Consider the following 9555-nt stretch of genomic DNA (forward strand, 5'->3'; position numbering starts at 1 on the left):
ATCTTCAAAAACACACACTTTATTACCTACATACACTGACCTTAAATCATATTATAAACATAATCCAAATTATAATGGAACTTTTAAACACATACAATGTTATATTAAAATTTAACTTCAAGTTTGAAATCTTCTCCGATACACATTCTGGATAGAGAGTCAAGTGAAACATTTAGACTCTCAACAATGTTAATGTCCTGGCTCTTCTGAGCCTTCAGTCATCCCTCAATCTAAACAACACTGTGTTGATGATAGTAAAAAATGGCAGTGCTTAAATTCCAAGGTCACAATGGCCTCACCAACTCAGGGAAATTTAATTTTTGTCCATCTGATGGATGTGAATCTGTGTCTTATTGATTTTAGTTTCATATTCTCAATTCTGATGAATTGATGGAACTTTAATAGGGTTCATTGGACCTTTGGACCATCTTTTCTATGAAGTGCTATCACGATTTTCCGATAACGTATTTTCCTCTTGCAAAATTTATAGAAATTCTTTGCATCTTCTGGATGGGATTCTGTCAGTAACTTATCACAGTAGCTTTCATGTAGTAATGTGTATCTTGTATTCTTGATTTGTTCTTCGTGGTGTTTTTTGTAAAAGGGTTATCAATTTTTTCATAATCAGACTTTTAAATACATGTTCATTTGAAAATATGCCAATAAAATACAAGCCTGCTGAGAGAGAAGCTTTCTGTGAAGATGCAGATAATGTAGCACACTATCTGTGATTTAGGTATTACTAAATATTAATAATTCTAAAATGGTGACTCAAATATCAATGTCATCTGTAGCTGGCTGAACCTCAGTAAGGGGTTTCAGCAGATGTGAGGACAAATGCATCAACAAACAAACATTTCTTTTTCTAAGATGGAATACTTGTAAGAAGGCAGAGAGATACTTGATCTAAATGTTTATCATTTCTATCTTTTTTAATCCTCTAATTTCATGGTGCTAAGATACCCTCTGAACTCAGTACCAGAAAAAAAACTTCATAGCCACAGGTATCTCAGAAGTCATTGAGGGGAGGATAATAGGAAGCAATTTCTCAAATGAAATTGTACGTCTTCCCCGAAGTCTCTTTTTGACAACAAAAGTGGACATTTCTTCATGAAGTCTCTACCTCTATTTCCATCAGTTTATTTTATTTGGATTTGTGAACATTTTTCCCAGGATTATATGTAGTCTAAGTTCTTTCAAATAAACACATAAAGAAAAAAGTTTATACATGCTTTCTTTAGATGTTAAATATGTTATTTGAGTCCAAGGAGATATAGATAAACTAGATCAAATTGCTTTGCCCTTATTTTTGAGACTGAGAATCAGAAACATCTGATTGCCTTGAAAACCAAACAATAGCATTGAACTGTATCCATTTAAGTTGCAATCTGTCACAGTATTTTTGAAAGATCTGTTTAAATTATACAGAAAAAAAAACTTATATAGCTTTCTGTGGAGCATGTGAAAGAGCATGCTGATGTACTCTTTCTTTGCAAGATAATAGTGGAACCCTACAGATGAATATTCTAAGTCTGCACTGAGACTGCAGATATCTGAGAATGTGCTGTCTCAGCACTGTGACAGGACAGGAACATATAGCATTGTGTTTATACCTCATTGTTAAAGGGTGTTAGAATCAAGAACTGTGAAATTTTTCATATGATAATTTAAAGGCTAACTTGTAAGTGTAATAATTATACTAATATTGAATATATATATATATATACTAGTATGTATATATATATATATATATATATATACACACACTAGTATGTGTGTGTGTTTGTGTGTGTGTGTGTGTGTGAGTCTTGGGGCTTGAACTCATGTCCTGAACACTATCACTGAACTTTATTTTGCTCAAGGCTAATGTTCTATCACTTGAGCCATAACTTCATTTCTGATTGTATGCACATGCACTAATGCACTTACACATACACACACACACACACACACACACACACACATACATTTAATTTGAGACTTTCCTGCCCAGGCTAGATTTATAATGAGATCCCCAGATATCAACCTCCTGATTAGCAAGTATTCAGGCATGAGCCACCAGAAACCAGCTTTTGAGCTCAAATAGACTTTAAGGTATTTTATTCCTATCCAGTGTTTATAAAATTAATCCTTATTACAGATTATAAATCAGGTACTAACTATTTTTCTTACATAAACTGGGCTAATGTAATATATATCTCATTTGGCAAAAATAACTTATTTTTATTAGCATATAGTACATTATAAGGTGACCATACCGGCATATAATATTTCAATCACATTAACCTCTTCTATTACTCTGTTCTAACACTTTCTTCCTCCTCTTATTTTAGCATTATAGCAGATTTCATCATACTATTCATACACACAGACACAGCATGCTACACATATAGTGCATTTTGAACACGCTCATGCACTGCTCCTTTTGCAATTAGGTAATATTTTATTTAGGTCCAGATTCCTATGAGCAAAACCATGAGAGAATTTTCTTTGTTTTTGACTTGTTCTCAGAAAATATTATATTTTCAGGCTTAGTTCAATAGACTTGAAATTTCCTACAATTTTATTCCACATTAATTACCGTGCTATCCAATGTTTATATTTGTCTTTGGGTCTTGCCGACTCAAACTGTTGAGTATAATGCTATAGAGTCAGCAACATCTTGGACTCATTCTGCTGCTATGCTTTGTTGTTTACTTTTCATTCTATATCTATTTGGTTAGAGAATTTTTACAGTGTGACACTGGGAATCACAATTGTTCTGTTGCAGGAAACCTTAACCATATCCAACATGAACAAAATCCACTGAAGCGCGGTGATACTATGGCCCTCAATATTAATTCTTTGGAATTGATTGAGAATTTCTATGTTCTCTGTAGACATAGATTACATATATATTATATTATATATTTTTATATATTGTATATAAATTTTTAAGTTCTTATGTTCTAAAAACTTGACCATAATGCTTCAATTGTTCTGTATTGATTATTGTTTGTCCAACTGCTAATTTTAATTTGCCAAACTTAGTTTTGGTTTGCTTTTTTTGGTCTCCATTGTCTGTTTTCTTTCCATCATTATCTATCTATCTCTATATATAGATAGCTATCTCTCATACACACACACACACACACACACACACACACACACACACACACACACATGGAGACATGGTGACAAGGTGAGAGACAGAGAAAGAGAGAAATAGTTATACACACCCTGTGCATGCACATGGAGCAGGTCAAGGGGATGAGGTCCTTCTACAAAGGATGACTCTATATAGAAGTCCATGTCTATAAAATTAGGTGATTTCCCAGAAGTCCCAGGGCAAATATTTCAAGGTTAGGCACGCATTTTAAATGTTTACTTAAAGACTAAACAAGATTGGATGCTGTGTATGCTTTTATCATTGGAAAACTATTCTAGATGTATTAGACACACGTTTTCTAGGTAGTATGTCTAGACATTTTATGTGAATTGCCCTACAGTTCCCCTGTAAATCCCACCTGTGCCCACAGCTCTGCTTCTTTCCCAGGGTCTCTTGCTCTGGCTGAGGTTTATGGAAGGCCATGCAGACTCTCATCTTACTGTGGGGTCTATGAGTGCACAGAAATACACAGCTGATTCCTCCAACTGTGTGCCTGTGATGATGAGGTTGATGTATCTGGATGATTTCTGAAGGTTGATGTACCTGGATGATTTCTGAAAGTTCAGGAAATAAAGATCCTCTGCTGTATTTTGCTTACCATAAGAGTTCTGATGAGTAAGCAAAATCAATTTCCTTGCTAAGGGCTGTTTGTACCAGAAGATGGAGTAATATGATTCCCTTGTCTCATACAAAGAGTCTATGGTCCCAGCCTCCCTTTCCACTACCAAAATTGAAGTTTGAGCTGGAGGTAACTTCTGGGCTATGCTGGTTCGTGAAATAAAGAGGACAGAGTCAGACTGACTTTTTTTTATAACCAAGGGATGGAGGAGTTTAGGGTTTGAAGCTGTGATTCCTTCCTTTCTGAGCTTCCTGAAAAAACAAAGCTCCTCTCACTATCACCTTCATGACTGAAAAAAGCCTGAGTCTTGTGTTTGTGGATATCATTACCAAGGCAGATAGAAGCAATGGCTACCTCCAGCAGGCTAATCAGCATAGTAGTGACTCTTCCACTAATTGAGACACTCTGTCATGCCTTAAATCCAGATGTTAATCTGAACACTTAGCTCACTAAGCATTTCCAAATTTGTGTGCTCTGTGATATGCCACCTAACACGAAACACAGCTAGCAGATATAGGGCAGGCAGATTTGCAGCAGCCCTGCCACGTGGAAGTGGAGGCTGAGGAGGAGTCTGAGGACACTTCAGGACCAGCCCGGGTTGGGTAGGAGCCGCCACATCTGCCACAGCATGGAGAATGGATTCCTGCTGCTGGAGAGCAATGCCACATGGTCGTTGATGTCCGTGGAACAGGACAAGGACCCATGGGGTTGAAGAGAGTCCGAGGTGGTGATAGTGGACAGGATAGATTAGGAGGACCAGGTATGAAAAATGTTAGGCAAATGCACAGGGACCTTCTTTTCCTCCACTGACTGAGTATGCTCCACCACCAAGTCCCCACTCAGACTATCTTGTGACTGCTAATCCTATGGAAAACAACTATAATACTATTTCCTATAAACCACTACCTTAATCAAACCCATATCTTAGCCCCAGTTATCCTGGCTTTGGAAGTTATGACATATTCAGAATGCCGCCACAGGTCCCCCTAAGAATGTAAGAATGTCTGCTCCCTACTGTGTTCCTAACTCAGAAATGAGGAACAACCATTTCTTCAGAATCCTTTGGGCATGTGTTTTAAGTGACCTCATGCTTTTAACTTTGAGCTACATGATAATTCTAGTTTGGGAAATCCATTTTATAATAATGTGCTAAGTCAAAATGTTAACATACCCAATCAACATTTTAGACAAAATCACTCTGAAACTTCAGTCAGATTCCTGCACCGAATGTTGGGCAAGTATCCAACCCTGATTAGGTATCTAATTTTGTCCATGCAATTAACCCAAATTTTACCCCTTCATTAGAATGAAATCATTCTTTTATTCCACCTCCAAACGCTTTTGGTCAAGCAAAAGCATAAAGTCTGAAACAAGACTTTCCCTAAGGAGCCACCAAAAGCATAAGTGAACATTCCTCCACTCTTCCACTTCACTTAAATATGGAGGACACGGTGAGTCAGAGTAATATTGAATTGAAAAATGTTACCCAAGACAATGTAGTCAATCCAGAGAACAGCCTTTCAAGTAGTACTGAAGCCACAAACAGCATCCATGTAAATGGGACACAGAATAAGCCATGGCACCTCAGAGGTGCTGCTGAGGTGTGCAGTGATGAAGAAAGCAATAAACCTCCCTACATCCTAATCGCCATGGCAATTTGTCTTCTGACCCTGTGTATCCTTGTGGACTTTGCACAAATGAAGTGAATAAAGATCAGGATGCCATCCTCTGTCAGGCCTCCTGTCAGAAATGGTTGCACTGCATCTGCACTGGGATGAGTGAAACGGTATATGGACTCCTTACTGCAGAAGCATCAGCAGTGTGGAGCTATAATAATTGCATGGCTCACAAGGATGGTCAGTTAGGGCTCACCAGAGAAACTTTTGCCTATCCAGCGGTGGGCAGTGATGCTTTATCACAGGCAGATCTGAAGTGGGTTCCCCCTGTGTATTCCAGAGGTTCAGTGAAACAGGATTTAATATTTTACATTATTTTTTCAAATGTACACAAAGACAGTTGATTATATTTAAGTTCTTCCTAATATTCTACTTGATTGCTAGTGCATACTTTATATTGTCTTTGTTTGCAATCTTAAATGAGAATACTGTATGTGTGAGTACTATGAAAATATTGATGCCTAAATGTTAGTTGTTATTTATCATAAGCTTCGAAATAATATGAAAAATTGAAGTCATTGAAAAATACATGGTGATTTCATGTTAAATATTTAGTTCAAAACATTTTTAAAGATCCACTTTACATGTGTTCCAAACAGCATATGTAGTTATAACATGGGGAAATCATGAATTATAAGAGATTCTCAAAAAACACTAGTGTGTGGCACAACATTCCTTCTCCACAAGAGCCTTTGAAATGAATGAATTTCCTATTTTCCACTCAATCTTACCAGGATATCTGTACAGATAAAAAGACAGATTTTAGCCTTTAGTAGCTTCTCAGTAAATATTTGATAATTAACCTATGGATTGTACCATTTGAAATTGCTAATATTAGATTAGATGAGAAATTGCTGCAATTAGAAAAGTTGGTTCACAGTATGGTTCCACTGTAGCATTCAGAAGGATAGTATTCTGCCCTCAGTTTTCTTTTATTATTTAGTTATTTAATTTTCCAGAGTTATCAAGAATGCAGTAGTATCTCCAGAAGAATTTTGAGCATATCCTTTCATATAACTTTCAAGCAAGATATTCTGCAGATGAGAATGGTAGAATTAAAACTTGACTGTAGAGGAGTTACTGGCCAAAGAAAAGCACTCCTCTGTGGTGGGTTGAAAATCTTAGGATGGCTTCTGCTCCCAATCAAGCCACAAGAAAAGTGGACTATAGGAAGACACACAAGATTCTATCAGTAATCTGCTCTGAGGAATATGGGAAGACTAAAGGTCCCCTAAAGAACCCGAAAAACCCATTATTTAGTTTTTGTTTTTTATTATCTTCGCTTTTGTTTTGTTTTGTTAATTTTAATGTCTGATCATTTGTTCATTGTTTTTATTTCTATGGTTAGTTATGTGTATTGTGAATTAGGATTTGCTATTCCACTTACATTACTCATAATTATTTGTTTTTTTCTCCCACTTTCCAATTTCCTAATTTGTAAGTTTTTTCCCTTTTCTTTTCCTCTCACTCTCCCCTTCTCCTTTCTCTCCACATCATATTACTACTCCATTAGAGCTACCCTGCCTAGTTCTATACACAAAGCAATGCTTCCTTTTATGTGTGTAAACAATAATTACAAGAGTTAACTTAGATTAAGCAACTCTTCAATAATATCTGAATAATCTTTCTCTAATCTCAGAAAGTCTCCCAAATACACTTATGTATAACTACTTTTTCTTGCCTTCATCTCAATCTTTAAGCTACTCCCTACATAACCTTTCTTCAAATTCTTTTCCACCACTTAACACTTGATAACAAGGTCTTTATTCTCCTTCTACTACATATAACGCTCCCCTAAGCTGTTCTTACCCTCTACTAGCATTATACCCAAGTTCTCCTCTGAACTTGAACTCATATCTCTCCAATCCTAACACTTCACTTCTTCATCTACTCCAGCCCATTGATCCCTAATGGTTTATATCTGACCCAACTTACAGTTAGTTCTATATTTGACCATAAAATTGGTTCCATTTCACTATTTTGAGTACAAGTGGCCCACCTTGTTAACTCTAAGGATCAGACTACGCAACATTCACATCCAAGTTGTCTCAAATGTTTAAAACTATACAGAATCTCAACCCTGAAGCTGCAATATCCCTCTCCAAGCAAAGAAAAAAAGAGCTAAATAGGAAAACATCTACATATAATGTTGAAACCCTAAGATCTATACATCTACATGACACCATCTTGGCTCCGATCCAAAAAAAGACTGTCAAACTGTTGTACAAATGTTTCTTGTCTCCAAATGGATAGAACTAACCGCAGAAACACAAAGAACATGGCCAATCAACAAACCCCAACACCAGCTCCATATAAACAAGCTACAGAGAAGTCCCACAATAACCTAGAGGATAATGCTCAAGATAGATTAAAAGCATGGCTGACAAACCTGCTGAATGAAAAATTGGACACCCTGCCTAGTATTATCAGAAAACGCAATGAGCACAACCAGAAGCTAATGGATGACTTCATGGCCTCCACAAATAAAAAGATAAAGGAAACTCCAGCAGAGGGAGAAAGAAGCTAAAGAAAAGATTGGAACCCAGATTAAGGAGTGGAAAGAAAAGTCTGAAAACCAACTCTAGGAAGTAAGGCAATCTGTTCAAGACTTAAAAGCTCTCCAAAAAATCCTCAAAAACGTTCTACGTATAGAAAACCAACAAGAACAGAATACAGGCAATGAAGCAGTCCACAAACAGAAAAATATGTAATCACAACAAGAACAGCCAAGGCACAGTTTGCCCTGAAAATATGGATAAAAATGTAGGGGCAGACAGACACCTCTCAGTCCTAACCCTTAATATTAATGGTATTAACTCTCCAATTAAGCAACATAGTTTGTCCAGTTGGATCAAAAATCAAGATCCTTCTATGTGTTGTATTCAAGAGACACACCTTGCCCACAAAAATAAATATATTCTGCAAAATGAATGGCTGGAATAAAATATATCATGCAAAAATAGCCCCTATAAACAGATGGGAGTTGCAATCCTACTATCAGATGAAATAGGCTTCAAATTAAAATCAATGAGAACTAATCAAGTAGTTCACTGCATACTAATTAAGGAACCTCTCCTTCAAGAGGATATTAAGATTCTAAACATAAACTCACCAAATAACAGAGCACCGAAATTTATCCAAGAAACAGTACTTTCCCTCAAATCTCACATAGATCCAAAGACATTAATTGTGAGCGTCTTTAATACACCACTGTCCCCACTAGATAGAACAACTCAGCAAAATCTCAACAGAGAAAACTCAGATAATATATTCTGCATAGATCAACTCGACTTAATAGACATCTATTGAATATTTCACCCACCAGCATCAGATTACACCTTCTTCTCAGCACACATTGAACATTCTCCAAAATAGACCACATTCTAGGTCACAAAGAAAAGCTGTCCAAATTCAAAAATATCGAAATTATACCCTGCATTCTCCCAGATCACAAGTGAATAAAATTAGAATTCAAAACCAAAGCACCAGAGGAAATCCTGTAAAACATGGAGGCTGAAAAACACACTGTTAAATGACCAATGGATCATGGAAGAGATTAGAAAGGAAATTCAAACGTTCATGAAACACATCAAAAATGATCTTGCAAATTACGAGCTCCTCTGGGACACAGCAAAGGCAGTACTCAGAGGAAAGTTTACAACTCTGAGTTCCTACATAAACAAATTGAAAAGGTCTGAAACCAACAATTTAATGAGGGAACCTAAAATTCCTTGAAAAATAACAACAAGCTAAACCTTAACCCAGTAGATGGAAGCAAATAAAATTAAATCCAAATTAAAGGAATTAGGGTCCATAGAACTATAGAAAGAATTAATAAAACAAAGAGTTGGTTCTTTGAAAACATTAATAAAATTGACAGTCCATTAGCAAGTTTTATGAGGACAAAGAGAGAACACACCCAAATAAACAAACTCAGTGATGAGAATTGAAACATCACTACAGAAACAGCCAAGATTCAGAATATAATAACGGACCATAATAATAATATAATAATAATATTCTCAAAATATAATAATAATATAAGAATATAATATAAGAATAAGAATATAAGAATATAATGATATTCTCAAAACTCTACGCTAATAAGTTTG

General features: G+C 36.1%; 1 pseudogene; it reads left to right on the plus strand.

Moving 5' to 3' along the window:
• Positions 1-4443: 4443 nt before the first annotated feature.
• On the plus strand, positions 4444-5787 carry LOC105997407 (annotated as a pseudogene).
• The last annotated feature ends 3768 nt before the right edge of the window (positions 5788-9555 follow it).

This window comes from Dipodomys ordii, unplaced genomic scaffold (genome assembly GCF_000151885.1).
Source record: "Dipodomys ordii isolate 6190 unplaced genomic scaffold, Dord_2.0 Scaffold145, whole genome shotgun sequence".
Taxonomy (NCBI): domain Eukaryota; kingdom Metazoa; phylum Chordata; class Mammalia; order Rodentia; family Heteromyidae; genus Dipodomys; species Dipodomys ordii.